This window comes from Artemia sp. Qi Xiang Cuo, chromosome 7, assembly GCF_049724085.1.
Source record: "Artemia sp. Qi Xiang Cuo chromosome 7, ASM4972408v1, whole genome shotgun sequence".
In the NCBI taxonomy this organism is placed as follows: domain Eukaryota; kingdom Metazoa; phylum Arthropoda; class Branchiopoda; order Anostraca; family Artemiidae; genus Artemia; species Artemia sp. Qi Xiang Cuo.
In genome coordinates, this window is record NC_142800.1 from 76,934,003 (window position 1) to 76,952,422 (window position 18,420).

General features: G+C 34.5%; 1 protein-coding gene and 1 non-coding gene across 3 annotated transcripts in view; both read left to right on the top strand.

Moving 5' to 3' along the window:
• Window positions 1-18,420, top strand: part of tw (Protein O-mannosyl-transferase 2) — a 218,122-nt gene that overhangs the window by 60,448 nt on the left and 139,254 nt on the right. The gene's annotated exons all lie outside the window — the stretch shown is intronic.
• Window positions 6,397-6,468, top strand: TRNAC-GCA (transfer RNA cysteine (anticodon GCA)). The gene has a single exon. It is a non-coding gene; the product is annotated as a tRNA-Cys (tRNA).

Sequence of the window (18,420 nt, forward strand, 5' to 3'; positions counted from 1 at the left end):
AACTGAAAAATGACTATTCAGGTCAGATGTACGTTTTGTCAAAAAATGAAAAGATGGCTGGAAGTAAACAGATTGATCCGTTCGAAAAACTTGACAAAGAGATTGTGATAATTTCAAATCATCCCAACAATAATAACGAGTCTACAAAAGAATAGAGTGATTTCAACTTAAACAGGGAGGATGAAGACAAACCTAATACAGCACAAGCATCAGTCAATGAAAGTGCCAACAACAGAAATGTTACCTCTGGAGGGTATGATGCTAAAAAAGTGGAACTGAAAAATTACTATTCAGGTCAGATATACGTTTTGTCAAAAAATGAAAAGATGGCTGGAAGTAAACAGATTGATCCGTTCGAAAAATTTGACAAAGAGATTGTGATAATTTCAAATCATCCCAACAATAATAACGAGTCTAGAAAAGAAGAGCGTGATTCCAACTTAAACAGGGAGGATGAAGCCAAACCTAATACAGCACAAGCATCTGTCGATGAAAGTGCCAACGACAGAAATGTTACCTCTGGAGGGTATGATGCTAAAAAAGTGGAACTGAAAAATGACCATTCAGGTCAGATGTACGTTTTGTCAAAAATTGAAAAGATGGTTGGAAGTAAACAGATTGATCCGTTCGAAAAACTTGACAAAGAGATTGTGATAATTTCAAATCATCCCAACAATAATAACGTGTCTACAAAAGAAGAGAGTGATTCCAACTTAAACAGGGAGATTGAAGAGAAACCTAATACAGCACAAGCATCAGTCGATGAAATTGCCAACGACAGAAACGTTACCTCTGGAGGGTATGATGCTAAAAAAGTGGAACGGAAAAATGACTATTCAGGTCCGATGTACATTTTGTCAAAAATTGAAAAGATGGTTGGAAGTAAACAGATTGATCCGTTAGAAAAACTTGACAAAGAGATTGTGATAATTGCCGAAATGCTATCCAGATTTAATAGATCATCAGAATTGAAGAAAAGCTTCAAATTACGGAAAGCAATAATAGATTCTATACGACATACAAACTCACTGACGGAAAAATTAAAAACTTACCAGAGCCAAATTGGAAAACGCGATTTAAAAGGAATCATATCCAGCTTTAACTTTCAAATTGCAAAATTGAATTCAACCATAGTCAACTTGTGGAGTTAGTCTAAAAAAAACTTGTGGAGTTTTTCAACCATAGTCGAAAATGAATTGAAGAAGATACAACAAGTAGAATGTACAGCAACAACACCTCCAGATAATTTGTTGCAGCTCTATCACTCGATGGATTCAGATTGATCAGTAGGATCAATCTTCTGAAAAATACTGAAGTTGTTATGTCTAGTTTGGAATAGCCTGGGGCGGTTACGTTAGGTTACGTTAGATTATGCTATGTTAGGTTGGTTACATTACGTAAGTTAGGTAATGGTTGGTTACGTTAGGTTACCTTGGTCTACGTTACGCTAAGTTAGGCTATGTTAGGTTACGGCTATTGCTATTACGCTTATAGTACTTGTCAGTGCTGTTTTTGTCGTTGGTGTCTTTGTGTCATTCGAAGGAGCCTGTTTTGAAAGTTATGAATTGATATGTTTAGTTAGGCTCTATTGTGGTTTGACTTGTCTATGCTATTTTTGTCAGTGGTGCCTTGTTAGAAAGTTATACTTTGATATTTTTGTTTATGAGCTTTCATTGCTTGACTTATCAGTGCTAATTTGTCATTGGTTACTTTGTCTATTTTGAAGGTGTCTTAATTGAAAGTTATGGTTTGATATGTTTAGTTGTTGTATATTGTGGTATGATTTGTCTCTGCTAGGTTTGTAAGCGGGTTTCTCTATCTATTTTGAAGGTGCCTCGTAGAAAATTATCCTTTAATATTTTATTTATACTGTTTTATTGTTGGATGTGTCTGTGTTAGCTTTATCCGTGGTTTCTTTGTCTATTCTAAAGGTACCTTGCTTTAAAGTTATGATTTGATATGTTTAGTGATGCTGTTTCGTGATTTTACTAGTAGGTGCTATTCTTGTCGCTGATCTCTTTGTATATTTTGAAGATATCTTTTTGGAAAGTTTTGGCTTGATATGTTTAGCTATGCTGGATTCTGGTTTGAGCTATCTATCTGTGGTATTTTTGCCAGTGGTTTCTTTGTATATTTCATAGGTGCCTTTTTTAAAATTATGATGAACTATATCGATCCTTTATGTATTTTGATCTGACTCTTTTTTAGGAGTTGGGGGGTTTTATATTTCTTAACATTGGAGGTGATCGTCTCTTACTAGGTTGCTAGCTACCGCTGCAACCCGGATGATTACAAACAGGAAAAAGCCTACGGCTTTTTCTTCTTTGGAGTAGTAAGAGACGAATCTCAAAGAATAAGGGAGCTAACTAAGTCCAATGTATGCAATGGTTTGTTCTGCTAATGATCGTCTTTTAATATAATATTTTTAACCCATTAATTTTCTTTAAAATGAGCCATTGAACAACTCTCTACGATGTTCCAGTGCCAAGCTAGCTGTGGAATTACTAACCTATACTATAATTCAGTGGCGTATAAAATTTAGTATAGGCAAGAGGTCGTTCCTTATTATAAATTTCACAAAAGTTCGTAGGAATATCCAAAAGAAATGTTGCATGTTTAGTGAAAAGCTTCCAAGGTATGGACCGGCAACTGTGGAACAGTTTACAGATGTAATGGGAAATCTTATACATCACTGTGAATATATGGAGGCATAATTGTCCTTTACTTAGTTTCAGCTTAAATTCGATGATCGAGCCTTTATGTATACTAGGTTGCTAGCTACTGCTGCAACCCAAATTCACATATATATTTATTTATGAGAGGCAGCCTGGCCGAGTGGTCCAAGGCACTGGTGTTAGCTACCAGTCTCTTCGGAGGCGTGGGTTCAAATCTTACCGCTGGTATGCGATTATGTTTGAAAGACTGCAGTGTGAAAAGACATCAAAAATGCAGTTTTTGGTGGAAAAATTTATTCTCTTTTAGAAATAATTTATTTTAGTTACTATAGATTTTTAACCCAATTAATTTCCTTTAAAATGAGCTATTGAACAACCCTCTACGATGTTCCAGTGCCAAGCTATCTCTGGATACAAAAGAAAAGAGAAAAAAAGAAAAGAGAAAAAAATATCCCGTTTAGGCAGAATGTTGTAGTAGCTGCCACTTTTCTTGATTTTCAAGCCAATATATTTCTCTTGCTGTTAAAGCCAAGGGACAGAAAGTTTCCTATACAGGGGTTTCGGACAAGGCGGTTCTAATGGTGTACTTTTTGTTTTGATCCGACTCCTTTTTTAGGAACTATGGGTTTTTATATTTCTTAACATTGGAAGTGATCGTCTCTTACTAGGTTGCTAGCTACCGCTGCAACCCGGACAGGAAAAAGCCTACGGCTTTTTTTTCTTTGGATCGTTTCCCATCGTCGATCGCAGATAGTCTTTCACACGCCCTAATGCCGAGAAGAATCGTTCATTACTGGCAGTGGTCACAGGGAAAGTAGCAACTAGCTTCATCAGTTTTAGCACTGCAGAATAGGCAACTGGGAGGTCGGATAAGATTTCGATAGCTCGAAGAAGATCCATTTTTGAAATATCACCTTTTGACATCTGCAGCTTTGCAAGAGAAAGCTGGGATTCTATGGCATGGTCATCGACACCGAGAATCTCTTGATAATGACACATAACTCTTTCCACTTTCGAAAGTTCGATAAAATTGGAACTATTGCGATTTGATTGGCAAAAAATTGGCATTTTCTATCAGTGTAACTGCGTCATTTTGGTACTGATGACTGCAATAGTGACCATATCGAAGCTGTAACTTGGTCTTCAGCTTTTCGTCGCCTTTAGACATTTCCTCCATTAATTCAACCAAATTACCCCGGTTTGCAGATGTTTCTGATTCGTCATGACCCCTCAAAGCAAGACCCTGGCGGCCAAGAAAGCAAATAGCGCGAAAAATGTACTTCACATGATCTCTATTTTCCTGAACCTCTTGAGATCTGGATTTAATTAAAGCATTCGCTATAGATTTCGACGTATCAGTACTCATTATCTTAAATTCCCTCCATGCTGACATACAATGCCATCATGTTGCTTTAATAGAGCAGAACTGTCTTTCCACTTGCAAAATCCTGACTCAATGAAAGCCCTTTTTCCAGCAGTTTCTCCAGCCCTTAGAGTCCCCATAGAAAAATGGCGGCAATCAAAACAAAACACGGAATTCAAGTTTTTTGAGCATTCAACCCATTCATAAGTCTTATAGTAATGTGCACTGAATTTCCTACCGTTAGAAATGGAAGCCGGATATCTCTCAAGAATAGGCTGAGCTGGTTTGTTGTGACTCGTTCGACAGAGACTTGAGAGAGTTTTGAGACTGCTATTGTAACCCGCATGGGGTTCAGTGTTGCAGACTGAACTTTCAAGTTAATCTCAGCCATTTATTGTTCCGTTTGCATACGAAATTCTGTCACAGGTGGTGGAATTTATCTCAATTAACCCGAGACTTTGGGCGCTGACACTATTGCCAGTTTCTTGCACTAAAGTTTCTTCATTTTTCTTCCGCATTTTCACCGAAAAAAATCCAAAGTTTGTTGTCGCTTTTTACTCATAGTTAAACGAGTAGTAGGCAAGGACTTCACTCAGACACGGCAAGAGAAGAACTGAAGAAACACGTAGAAACTCACTTAGAAAATCACTCCCATACTCCACGGTGAAACTTTCCCGCTTAGAAACCCCATAAACCAATCACTTACATTTCCCGTTCACGACAGTCCCATATACTCCACTGGGACTAGTCATCCCATAAACTATTCAACAACGTCAAGAATCTGCTGACCAAAACCCCCTTGAAACCCTAGAACACATTTCCTTACCCAGCTACTAAAAAAGGCAATATACAAAACTCATAGTTTACAACGAATTCTTCACAGGAACAATAACGAAACGGTTACTGACCACATGAAGCTTAGTTTTGAATGAACCCTCCTCGGAAATAAAATAGTGTAGACGCACTCGCTCTTAGACATTTCAAAACAAGATTATATAATTAGGGCACCAGTTTGTTGGTCGTATTTATTGGACCAGTTGCTGGTTGATTATAGCACATAGCTAAAATAGAAAATAGCTGTGAAATATAAATAAGAAGGTAATTTTCAAAGTCTAGGGGGGCCATGGCCCCCTGCCCCCCCCCCCCTAATTGGCGCCCCTGAGTAAGAGATGACTCTCAAAGAATCAGGCAGCTAACTAAGTCCAATGTATGCAATGGTTTGTTCTTTTAATGATCGTCTTTTAATATAAATAAAAAAAATTAGCATAAAAATTCAATTATTTCGATGTATCTATTGATATTAAAACTCCGGTTTTTAGAGTTTCGGTTACTATTGAGACGATTTGCTCCTACTACTATACTACTATACAGTTCGCTACCATGAACTGTTTGATTCGGTCACTGATGGAAATTACATAATCCCTTTTTATGTTTCAGTTAACATGGTGTCGGTTAACTAGGTGTCGTTCTTTATTGAAATTTGTTTAAGTTACAAAAGGTTTTTAACCGCATCAATTTCCTTTAAAATGAGCCATTGAACAACTCTCTACGAAGTTCAGGTGCCAAGCTATCTGTGGAAAATAAAAAAATAAAATGCCGTTTAGGCAGAATGCTTTTAGTATAGGCAAGAGGTCGTTCTTTATTATATTTTTTTAGGAGTTGGGGGGTTTTATATTTCTTAACATTGGAGGTGATCGTTTCTTACTAGGTTGCTAGCTACCGCTGCAACCCGGAATCTTTTAATGAATCTTTATTATAATTCTTTACTATAACAACCAGGATGACGCCAGTTACAACTTGGGTTTCTTTTTCTGCTATATCATTACAAACAGGAAAAAGCCTATGGCTTTTTCTTCTTTGAAATAGTAAGACACGATCCTCAAGCAATCAAGTAGCTATCTAAGTCCAATGTATGCAGTGGTATGATATTCCAATGATCGTATTTTAATGTAATTTTCTTGATTTTCAAGCCAATATATTTTCCTTGCTGTTCAAGCCAATGGACTGAAAGTTTCCTATACAGGGGTTTCGGACAAGGCGGTTCTAATGGTGTACTTTTTGTTTTTAGCTGACTCCTTTCTTAGGAACTATGAGTTTTTATATTTCGTAACATTGTACGTGATCGTCTCTTACTAGGTTGCTAGCTACCGCTGCAACCCAGACTAGGTTGCTAGCTACCGCTGCAACCTGGATAATTGACAAACACCATTTATGATGAGCTATATTCGTCCTTTATGTAATCTTTAACTTTAATTATAATCTTATTTTAGTTACTATGGGCTGGAAGTATGTTCTCTACTGTAATTTGATTTATATCTAATATTCATGTAAACATCTTCAATTCTCTCTTTACAACAAGGGTTCGTAGCTCAGAGGTAGAGCAATCGACTGCAGATCGATAGGTCACCGGTTCGAATCCGGTCGGGCCCTAGTTTTTCAGAAAGTAATTATGGTTTAAAATCTAATCACTGGTCTTTTACCCCAAACAAGATTTTAATTTATGTCTAATATTAATCATTAAGGAAAATGCATCATCTATATAATGAATATAAAAACCCATAGTTCCTAACAAAGGAGTCAGATCAAAACAAAAAGTACACCATTAGAACCACCTTGTCCAAAACCCCTGTATAGGAAACTTTCTGTCCCTTGGCTTGAACAGCAAGGGAAATATATTGGCTTGAAAATCAAGAAAATTGACTTTAACCACGTTATTCTCCCCAAACGGGATATTTTTTTCTCTTTTCTTTTTTTTTGTATCCAGAGATAGCTTGGCACTGGAACATCTTAGAGGGTTGTTCAATAGCTCATTTTAAAGGAAATTAATTGGGTTAAAAATCTATAGTAACTAAAATAAATTTTTTCTAAAAGAGAATAAATTTTTCCACCAAAAACTGCATTTTCGATGTCTTTTCACACTGCAGTCTTTCAAACATAATCGTATACCAGCGGTAAGATTTGAACCCACGCCTCCGAAGAGACTGGTGGCTAACACAGTGCCTTTGACCACTCGGCCAGGCTGCCTCTCATAAATAAATATATACGTGAATTTGGGTTGCAGCAGTAGCTAGCAACCTAGTAAGAGACGATCAGTCCAATGCTAAGAAATATAACAAAACTCCTAAAAATAGAGTCAGATCAAAACAAAAGTACATCATTAGAATTACCTTGTCTGAAACCCTACTAGATAAATAATGAATTTCATCATATTTTTATATTAGAGCTATGACGTGAATAGAAAAACACGAAATTATATTGTTGTTTCTGATGACGTCATGAAATAATTTCATTGCGCCATGGCGTCAATAAAATCATTACGCCGTGACGTCATAATTACTACTTAAGAACGACAAAGATGTTTTTAGGAGTTTTGGGTTTTTATATTTCTTAGCATTGGACTGATCGTCTCTTACTAGGTTGCTAGCTACTGCTGCAACCCAAATTCACATATATATTTATTTATGAGAGGCAGCCTGGCCGAGTGGTCCAAGGCACTGGTGTTAGCCACCAGTCTACCGGTCACCGGTTCGAATCCGGTCGGGCCCTAGTTTTTCAGAAAGTAATTATGGTTTAAAATCTAATCACTGGACTTTTACCCCAAACAAGATTTTAATTTATGTCTAATATTAATCATTAAGGAAAATGCATCATCTATATAATGATTTCTTATAATACTTCAATTACTATGGATGAGAGTTCGTTCTTTAATGTAAATATTGCACATGTAAAAGAATTCTTGCAATTGGAAGCTGTGAAAAAGAAACTGTTTGTCAAGACGAAACTTAGTATGTCTGCTAAGAAGCCTTGATTTAAAATATTCTGCATTCCTAATCCGAAATGGTCTTGCCTTGTCAAGCAAGCCATATTTGCCTTTTGGGAAAAGATTTGGAAACACTTTTAGATCAAGTTCTTCCTGAAATAAGTCTTCGCTCTCACCTTTTTGTTTCTTGATTTGAAATTGGTCAGTACCAAGATCTTTCATTTGCTTAAAATCTTCAATGAAGTCTTTTGGAACCGCTGAATTGAGAGGCTGGACAGAAAAATGTTCAACCAATGTAGATTTTGCGCTTTCTGTCAGTTTCTGAAGGATTGCAGCTTCCGGTATTTCAGGTAAATTATCAACACCAACCGCTTTTTCAGCAAGACGGGCTTCAAGTATTTTTTTTAAATCTTCTAGGGTGTATGCATGTATTGTTTTATAGAGACTGTTGTTCTCTCTTAACCACAACAGTGCTTCATGGACTTTTCTCAGATCTATTAGTGCAGTCCAAACATTCTTGTTGTAAGTAGGCTGACCATTGACAATGACTACAAAACTATCAATGTTAAGAAGTTTTTCAGGCTGAATATCTGCATTTGCTTGCACATCAACAGGTAGATATACTATTCTCCCCTTAAGAGCGTCAACAAGTTCTGTTCTAGGTCTCTTCAATGCAGTTACTTGCCCTAATCTGACGATCGTAAGACAAGGCATTACAAATCGAATCATTGCCATTTCAAAATTATTTAAACACTTTATACATTCCGGTGTACTGTCTATATGAAGGTTATTTAATACTGATCGGGCATTCTCCTGACTTTTCAACATATTCCCAGCACAGTAATCACACACAAAGAATGAATCTATGACATCCTCTTTCCAACCTGTACATTGAATTAGTTGTTCTCTGTCATCTTTGGGTATGTCCTGTTGTAGGTGTTCTAAAATCGTGGCCATCATTACATCAAAACCTTTCTTATTTGAAAGGGATCTTAGACTCTTCAATTGGTATTTTGTCTTTATCTGCTCACAACTGTCACAATGCATTGTGGGGTATACATCCCTAATGTTAGCTACCTTATCAAGGCTCTCACCAAATAATTTTATTATTGTATTTTCATCCACAGAAACTCTAATATTGCTATCACCGTAAATGAAGTCTTGACTATTATTACGACAGAGTCTACTTGACACTTCTTCTATGTAATGACTTAGTTCCTTGTACGAGCCCTCGACTTTTAGTAGATTAATATCTTGTATAATCTTAAATTTTGATACTGCCTTATATTCGCTATAGTAATTATGACGTCACTGCATCAAAAATACAGTTTTTATTGGAAAAATTTATTATCTTTTAGAAATAATTTATTTTTGTTACTATAGATTTTTAACCCAATTAATTTCCTTTAAAATGAGCTATTGAACAACCCTCTACGATGTTCCAGTGCCACGCTATCTCTGGATACAAAAAAGGAAAAAAAATATCCGGTTTGGGGAGACTAACGTGGTTAAAGTCAATTTTCTTGATTTTCAAGCCAATATATTTCCCTTGCTGTTCAAGCCAAGGGACAGAAAGTTTCCAATACAAGGGTTTCGGACAAGGCGGTTCTAATGGTGTACTTTTTGTTTTGATCTGACTCCTTTTTTAGGAGTTATGGGTTTTTATATTTCTTAACATTGGACGTGATCGTCTCTTACTAGGTTGCTAGCTACCGCTGCAACCCGGATACCGCTGCAACCCGGGTGAAAATCTTAAGGAATTATTCTTGTGTCAGTTAACAAATAAGTTTATTGTTAAAATCTCCCAAACTTTACTACATTTTACATATTAATGGATAATTATATAAAATGAAACCGTATTGAAAAACACCATTTATGATGAACTCTATCAATTCTTTATGCATATACATTACTAATCTATACTATAATTTTAATGTAACCATTGAACAATTCTCTATGATGTTCCAGTGCCAGGCTATCTTTGGAATTGCCAACCTATACTATAATTCAGTGGCGTATAAAATTTAGTATAGGCAAGAGGTCGTTCTTTATTATAACTAATTTGACGTGACATAGTAGATAACTAAGGGCAAGAGTTCTTTCTTTGCTATAACAACCAGGATGACGTCAGTTACAACTTGGAATTCGTTTTATGCTATATCATTACAAACAGGAAAAAGCCTACGGCTTTTTCTTCTTTGAAATAGTAAGAGACGAACCACAAGTAACTACCCCTGGAACCAAAATATTCCAGTTACTATGCATGAGCGATCGTTCTTTACTTTAAATCAAATTCAAGTTAATTTATTTAACATAAAAAAATTCAAACAAATTTACAGCGGCCATCTCTAATAGCATCTGGGAGGGTTCAATCCAAGGGACCGAAAGTTTACTATACAGGGATTTCGGACAAGGCAGGTCTAATGGTGTACTTTTTGTTTTAATCTGACTCCCATTTAGGAACTATGGGTTTTTATATTTCTTAACATTGGACGTGATTGTCTCTTACTAGGTTGCTAACTACCGCTGTAACCCAGATTCAGCCATCTTTACAGCCATGATACTGATAGAAATTACATAATCCCTATTTATGCTTCGGTTAACATGGGCTAGGTGTCGTTCTTTATTGTAATATTACATGGACTGTTTTATTGCTTCAAAATTCAAATATCTTTGAAAAGACTGCAGTATGAAAATACATCAAAAATGCAATTTTTTTGACAAAATTGATTCTATTTTAAAAAGTATTTTATTTTTAAATACAAAAGTGACTAGATGTTGCAATTTCCTTTAAAATGAGCTATTATACAGCTCTCTATGATTTTCCAGTGCCCAGCTAGCTGAGCAGAAAAAAAAAGCGGAAAGAAAAAAATATCCCGTTTGTGGAGAATAACGTGGTAAAAGTCAATTTTCTTGATTTTCAAGCCAATATATTTTCTTTGTTATTCAAGCCAAAGGGCGGTAAGTTTCCTTTATAGAGGATTCGGACAAGGCGGTTCTAATGGTGTACTTTTTGTTTTGATCTGACTCTGTTTTTAGGAGTTGGGGGGTTTTATATTTCTTGACATTGGAGGTGATCGTCTCTTACTAGGTTGCTAGCTACCGCTGCAACCCGGATAGGCAAGAGTTCGTTCTTTATTATAATCGTTCTTTACTCCGGCAGTGCTAGCGCGCTGCCTATGATAATAAACTGATTACACACAGGAAAAAGCCTACGGCTTTTTCTTCTTTTAAATAGTAAGAGACGAGTCTCAAATAATCAAGTAGCTAGCTAATTCCAAAGGTATTCAATTTTTGTTATTCCAATGATCGTTTTTTATTGTAACTAGGTTTCAGCCATCTCTACAGCCATGATACTATTGGAAATTACATAATCCCTATTTATATTTTAGTTAACATGGGCAAGGTGTCGTTCTTTATTGTATAATACATCCACAAAGTTATATTGTGCAATCGAATAGATTCTCCGATAACAATCAAACTGGAAAGCGATCAGCCTTTAAAAGTGCTTTACGCAAAATGAAATTCTGAAATGCCATTTAGACTTGTGTTTTTTATTCAGTTACCCTTTCACCGTTACTAGGAAAGGGTCGTCCAATTTTAGTTTGGTATTTTTATTTTAAGGTTCGGTTTTTAAATTTTTATCAGTTTTATTCTGCACTGAGGACGGTCAAGCGGAGGTCTTGACCGAAATATTTGCATAATTTTTCAATTTTTTCACTGTCTGTTAATTGTCCTCGTTTCCTTTCTTCGCGATTTTTTGTTTATCATGATTAGCCAGTGTGGTCTCAGAAATTATTTATAATATCCCGTTTGTGGAGAATAACGTGGTTAAAGTCAATTTTCTTGATTTTCAAGCCAATATATTTTCTTTGTTATTCAAGCCAAAGAGTGATAAGTTTCCTTAATAGGGGTTTTGGACAAGGTGGTTCTAATGGTGTAAATTTTGTTTTGATCTGACTCTTTTCTCAGGAGTTAGGGGTTTTTATATTTCTTAACATTGGACGTGATCGTCTCTTACTAGGTTGCTAGCTACCGCTGCAACCCGGATAATGGATAATTATATAAAAAAAACCTAATTGACAAATACCATTTATGATGAACTATATGATGACAAATACTATTTATGATGAACTTTATGTAAACAAAAATCAAATATCTTTGAAAAGACTGCAGTATTCCAATGATCGTCTTTTAATGTAACCATCTCTACAGCCATGATACTGATGGAAATTACATAATCCCTATTTATGTTTCAGTTAACATGGGTTAGGTGTCGTTCTTTAATGTAAAACTCTATAATCTTCGAACATTTGAACCTTTTATAATTTATAATGATGCATAATATAAATACTGTAATCTTAACTATAGTGAAGTTGCGTATGCAAGTTAGTATAGGGAAGAGTTCGATCTTTATTATAAATTTATGAGAGGCAGCCTGGCCGAGTGGTCCAAGGCACTGGTGTTAGCCACCAGTCTCTTCAGAGGCGTGGGTTCAATTTTTACCGCTGGTATACGATTATGTTTGAAAGACTGCAGTGTGAAAAGACATCAAAATGCAGTTTTTGGTGGAAAAATTTATTCTCTTTTAGAAATAATTTATTTTAGTTACTATAGATTTTTAACCCAATTAATTTCCTTTAAAATGAGCTATTGAACAACCCTCTACGATGTTCCAGTGCCAAACTATCTCTGGATACAAAAAAAGAAAAAAAAAAGAAAAAAAAAGAAAAAAATATCCCGTTTAGGCAGAATGTTGTAGTAGCTGCCACTTTTCTTGATTTTCAAGCCAATATATTTCCCTTGCTGTTCAAGCCAAGGGACAGAAATTTTACTATGCAGAAGTTTCGGACAAGGCGGTTCTAATGGTGTACTTTTTGTTTTGATCTGACTCTTTTTTTTAAGAACTATGGGTTTTTATATTTCTTAACATTGGACGTGATCGTCTCTTACTAGGTTGCTAGCTACCGCTGCAACCCGGATAATGTAATGTTTGAAAGACTGCAGTGTGAAAAGACATCAAAAATGCAGTTTTTGGTGGAATAATTTATTCTCTTTTAGAAATAATTTATTTTAGTTACAAAAGGTGTTTAACCCAAATAATTTCCTTTCACATGAGCTATTGAACAACCCTCTACGATGTTCCAGTGCTAAGCTATCTCTGGAAACAAAGAAAAAAAGAAAAAAAGAAAAAAAATCCCTTTTAGGAAGAATGTTGTAGTAGCTGCCACTTTTCTTGATTTTCAAGCCGATATATTTCTCTTGCTGTTCAAGCCAAGGGACAGAAAGTTTCCTATACAGGGGTTTCAGACAAGGCGGTTCTAACGGTGTACTTTTTGTTTTGATCTGACTCCTTTTTTTAGGAACTATGGGTTTTTATATTTCTTAACATTGGACGTGATCGTCTCTTACTAGGTTGCTAGCTACCGCTGCACCCCGGATCCTTCTTTAGGAACTATGGGTTTTTACATTTCTGAACATTAGACTTGATCGTCTCTAACTAGGTTGCTACCTACTGCTGCAACCCGGATAATAATGCTTCATCATTACAAACAGGAAAAAGCCTACGGCTTTTTCTTCTTTGAAATAGTAAGAAACGAACCTCAAGTAACTACCCCTGGAACACCATATGGATGGTTACTATGGATGAGAGATCGTTCTTTACTGTAACTTCGGTACAACCTCGCAGAGAATTTAATTTTTTCATTATAGCTTTTGTCACCCCAGTATCTACCCATTATTCTGGTAGCAACTTTTTTCTTATGTTTGTTTCGGTAATCTATATCGTTATCATACCGTTCCTTGCTCTTTTGTTTCGCTGTCTCAATTTTCCCTTCTCGATACCCCTGATCCGTAAGATACCTCTGTTTTGCTCTGTCATATTTCATTTTCTTAAATCCTGGATCACAAGACATCTTAGTAGCAATCCTTACGCGTGCTCGAGCTTTATTGCGTTTGGTGGCATTTTTATCTCTTTTAAATAAACTTTTCTTATATTTCAGGATGTTAGCTTTATTTTTTGTGTAGTAAAGTTTTCTATTAGTAGAAATTTGGATTGTTCTATTTTGATATTGTTTTTGGTTATTCTTTCTTTTTTTCCACTCGCGTGAGACCATATTTTTTCAAGATTTAAAATTATTAAGCACACAAAATCCCGTGTCGAGTATCTAAAACCTAGCATAAAACAAAACTAATTTTAAAATTTTCAGGTATTTATCTTGTTTGAATTACAAAATTAGTATTATTGGTTAGACACCATAAATATTTTTGCAGTTTAAATAATAAGTTTAGTGATTCTGGACTGAAAACTAAAATAATTGCAATTATGAGACAATAATATGGAGATATGTACTTTACGGGTTACAGGATACAATAATAAATTTGAACTGAGATGAAAAAAAAATTTCTTCCAGGAGACAAAAAGCAAAACTAATTTTAGAATTTTCATGTATTTTTGTTGTTTAAATTAAAAAATTACTATTACTGATTAGGCATCATAAATATTTTTGCAGTTTACATAATAATTTTAGCGATTAAGCCAAAAAAGAAAATTTTGGTTCCAGGAGTTTCGGTTACTATTGAGACAAGTAGCTATTATTACTATAGAGTTCATTACATGGACTGTTTTATTGCTTCAAAATTCAAATATCTTTGAAAAGACTGCAGTATGAAAATACATCAAAAATGCAATTTTTTTGACAAAATTGATTCTACTTTAAAAAGTATTTTATTTTTAAATACAAAAGTGACTAGATGTTGCAATTTCCTTTAAAATGAGCTATTATACAGCTCTCTATGATTTTCCAGTGCCCAGCTAGCTGAGCAGAAAGAAAAAGCGGAAAGAAAAAAATATCCCGTTTGTTGAGAATAACGTGATAAAAGTCAATTTTCTTGATTTTCAAGACAATATATTTTATTTGTTATTCAATAATAAGTGCGTTAAGTTTAATTTATAGATGATTCGGACAATTCTTTTATAATGTTTTACTTTTTGTTTTGATATGACTCTTTTTTTAGTAGTTGGGGTGTTTTATATTTCTTGACATTGGAGGTGATCGTCTCTTACTAGGTTGCTAGCTACCGCTGCAACCCGGATACTATGGGTTACAGTTCGTTCCTTATTATAATATCCGTCGGATAGAGCTTGCAGATATCAGGGTGACATTGCCAAGTAACCTGCTGCCCAATTTTTGGTTTTGAATTTTTACTCAGATTGTTATAGGTGACTTCAGCCATCATAATTTCCTTGTCAGATCTAGTTTTAGAGCATTTTTCAATAGTTGTCTCGTACTTTTCAGGACAGTGTGTTCTACTACACAGAGAATTTTTTGCCAAATATTCAGTAGAACTAAACGAACTGTTTAAAACACAGTTAGAAATGCTTTTTTCTTGAGTCGGTGTTCCAGGAATTTGTTCTAAATCATTAGTCTTACAAACACATTTACTAATAACCCTAACAGGCTCGTTTTCGCCATAATTGAAAAACATTGCTTTTCCTTCGCTGTTGATAGGTATGCTTGTATATATATTTTTATTGCTGCTACATAAACTGCAATTGCTCCTTCCAAAATTAATATACGAATTTTCTAAGAAGTACGCCTCCGTATATTCACTGTGTTGTCGAACATTTTCCATTGCATCTATAAACTGTTCCGCAGTTGCCAATCCATACCTTGGAAGCTTTTCGTTAAACTGACAACATTTCTTTTGGATATTGCCATGAAGCTTTGCCAAAGCATTTCTAGCCGACTTTTCAACAGCATCCGCTCTTTCAAAGAGAATTTTAATCTGTAATTTCGAATACTTTTCGTGATCCCGATAAAATATGCGTAAAATGTTTATCAATTTACAAAGATCAGCCTGCATTTTTGCCATCTTCTTGTATTTCTGAATGTAATTTTTCCCTTTGTCCTTATGCTTTCTTCGGTACAACCTCGCAGAGAATTTAATTTTTTCATTATAGCTTTTGTCACCCCAGTATCTACCCATTATTCTGGTAGCAACTTTTTTCTTATGTTTGTTTCGGTAATCTATATCGTTATAATACAGTTACTTGCTCTTTTGTTTAGATGTCTCAATTTTAACATATCGATAAACCTGATCCGTAAGATACATCTTTTTTTCTCTTTCATATTTCATTTTCTTAAATCCTGGATCACAAGACATCTTAGTAGCAATCCTTACGCGTGCTCGAGCTTTATTGCGTTTGGTGGCATTTTTATCTCTTTTAAATAAACTTTTCTTATATTTCAGGATGTTAGCTTTATTTTTTGTGTAGTAAAGTTTTCTATTAGTAGAAATTTGGATTGTTCTATTTTGATATTGTTTTTGGTTATTCTTTCTTTTTTTCCACTCGCGTGAGACCATATTTTTTCAAGATTTAAAATTATTAAGCACACAAAATCCCGTGTCGAGTATCTAAAACCTAGCATAAAACAAAACTAATTTTAAAATTTTCAGGTATTTATCTTGTTTGAATTACAAAATTAGTATTATTGGTTAGACACCATAAATATTTTTGCAGTTTAAATAATAAGTTTAGTGATTCTGGACTGAAAACTAAAATAATTGCAATTATGAGACAATAATATGGAGATATGTACTTTACGGGTTACAGGATACAATAATAAATTTGAACTGAGATGAAAAAAAAATTTCTTCCAGGAGACAAAAAGCAAAACTAATTTTAGAATTTTCATGTATTTTTGTTGTTTAAATTAAAAAATTACTATTACTGATTAGGCATCATAAATATTTTTGCAGTTTACATAATAATTTTAGCGATTAAGCCAAAAAAGAAAATTTTGGTTCCAGGAGTTTCGGTTACTATTGAGACAAGTAGCTATTATTACTATAGAGTTCATTACATGGACTGTTTTATTGCTTCAAAATTCAAATATCTTTGAAAAGACTGCAGTATGAAAATACATCAAAAATGCAATTTTTTTGACAAAATTGATTCTACTTTAAAAAGTATTTTATTTTTAAATACAAAAGTGACTAGATGTTGCAATTTCCTTTAAAATGAGCTATTATACAGCTCTCTATGATTTTCCAGTGCCCAGCTAGCTGAGCAGAAAGAAAAAGCGGAAAGAAAAAAATATCCCGTTTGTGGAGAATAACGTGGTAAAAGTCAATTTTCTTGATTTTCAAGCCAATATATTTTCTTTGTTATTCAAGCCAAAGGGAGGTAAGTTTCCTTTATAGAGGATTCGGACAAGGCGGTTCTAATGGTGTACTTTTTGTTTTGATCTGACTCTTTTTTTAGGAGTTGGGGGGTTTTATATTTCTTGACATTGGAGGTGATCGTCTCTTACTAGGTTGCTAGCTACCGCTGCAACCCGGATGGACTAAGGTTCGTTCTTTCATGTAAAACTAGCAAAACATTTTTTAAGCCTGATGAAGATTTAACTAATGTGTCAAAAGTAAGGTTGCAAGTCGACGATTTTGTTTTGGCCTTATTATAATTGGTATGGTGAAATAATAATACGCATATGGCTCTTAAATCATACTTCTTTATGGTTCAATATGGTCTAGTGGCTAGGATAGTTAACTTTCACTTAACAGGCTCGGGTTCGATTCCCGGGGTGGAAAAATTTTTAACTCTATAATCTTCGAACATTTGAACCTTTTATAATTTATAATGATGCAAAATATAAATACTGTAATCTTAACTATAGTGAAGTTGCGTATGCAAGTTAGTATAGGGAAGAGTTTGATCTTTATTATATTATTTTAAATGGGAATTACGTAATCCCTATTTATGTTTCAGTTAACATGGGCTAGGTGTCGTTCTTTATTGTATGCAACCCGGAAATTTTTATTCCAGGAGACAAAAAGCAAAACTAATTTTAGACTTTTCATATATTTTTGTTGTTTAAATTAAAAAATTACTATTACTGATTAGGCATCATAAATATTTTTGCAGTTTACATAATAATTTTAGCGATTAAGCCAAAAAAGAAAATTTTGGTTCCAGGAGTTTCGGTTACTATTGAGACAAGTATCTATTATTACTATAGAGTTCATTACCATGAACTATTTTATTGCTTCAAAATTCAAATATCTTTGAAAAGACTGCAGTATGAAAATACATCAAAAATGCAATTTTTTTGACAAAATTGATTCTACTTTAAAAAGTATTTTATTTTTAATTACAAAAGTGACTAGATGTTGCAATTGCCTTTAAAAAGAGCTATTATACAACTCTCTATGATTTTCCAGTGCCCAGCTAGCTGAGCAGAAAAAAAAGCGGAAAGAAAAAAATATCCCGTTTGTGGAGAATAACGTGGTAAAAGTCTATTTTCTTGATTTTCAAGCCAATATATTTTCTTTGTTATTCAAGCCAAAGGGCGGTAAGTTTCCTTTATAGAGGATTCGGACAAGGCGGTTCTAATGGTGTACTTTTTGGTTTGATCTGACTCTTTTTTAGGAGTTGGGGGGTTTTATATTTCTTAACATTGGAGGTGATCGTCTCTTACTAGGTTGCTAGCTACCGCTGCAACCCGGATATATATTAAAAAATGTAATTTTTTGGTCTGAAAATACATAGTCAATCCCACATTGGGTAGTTAGAACCTAACCAAAAATAAAACTAATTTTAACATTTTAAGGTATTTTTC